The sequence below is a fragment of the Pterocles gutturalis genome, unplaced genomic scaffold (genome assembly GCF_000699245.1).
Source record: "Pterocles gutturalis isolate BGI_N339 unplaced genomic scaffold, ASM69924v1 scaffold30114, whole genome shotgun sequence".
Lineage (NCBI taxonomy): Eukaryota > Metazoa > Chordata > Aves > Pterocliformes > Pteroclidae > Pterocles > Pterocles gutturalis.
The window spans coordinates 1-777 of NW_010131579.1; the positions used below are offsets into that span (position 1 = coordinate 1).

General features: G+C 49.5%; 1 non-coding gene across 1 annotated transcript; it reads left to right on the plus strand.

The window, feature by feature from the left end:
• Positions 1 to 60: 60 nt before the first annotated feature.
• On the plus strand, positions 61 to 134 carry TRNAN-GUU. Its single transcript has one exon. It is a non-coding gene; the product is annotated as a tRNA-Asn (tRNA).
• Positions 135 to 777: the final 643 nt, after the last annotated feature.

Here is a 777-nt window from a genome sequence, read left to right on the forward strand (position 1 = left end):
AATTTGGAAACGGCCAAACATCCGCCTGCGATAGGCAGCCCTGGAGAGCTGCCTTTCGGAGTCCCTGTGGTGCAATCGGGGAGTGCGTTCGGCTGTTAACTGAAAGGTTGGTGGTTCAAGCCCACCCAGGGACAGGCTCCCCTTTCCCTGCCCATGGCAGGGGGGGGGGGGAGGGAGGAGGCAGGGGGCTGGAGCGAGATGACCTTCAAGGTCCCTTCCACCCCAGAACACTCCAGGGTATGGAAAACGAGGAGGTGATTCATTCCCCTCAGTACAGGCAGAGGGAGGAAACCCAGCTGACGCCAATTCCGAATTCTGCTTTGATCCACACGAAGCTTTGCTTGTGTCTTTGTCTCAACCCATGATTTTATCTCACTTTGCTCTTCCAACGCTCTGCTTCATCCTTCTCCAGGGGAGTGAGCAAGCAGCTGAGCTGCCAACTGGGGTCAGCCCACCGTGGAATCTGCCTTATTTCTACTTTCACTCCATCCAGTAACAGTAATAATTTCTTCTTTCTCTTGATGATGGTAAACTTTATTTCTTTCATGTTCTTCCTTTCATTCATTCTTCCTTGACAAGGTAGTTCTAATTTCTCAGTATTCTGTTCTAGTACGACATCTTTGGAACAACACTTTTTCTCTCGTTTCTGTCACTTCATGGCAGCACCTCGCAGACAGTATTGCCCCTAAATCACTTCTGCTCTCTCGATTTTATTCCCATTTCCTCTGTATGTGCATACATGGGTGTGTGAGGAGTTGTTTATCCTGATGATCACGT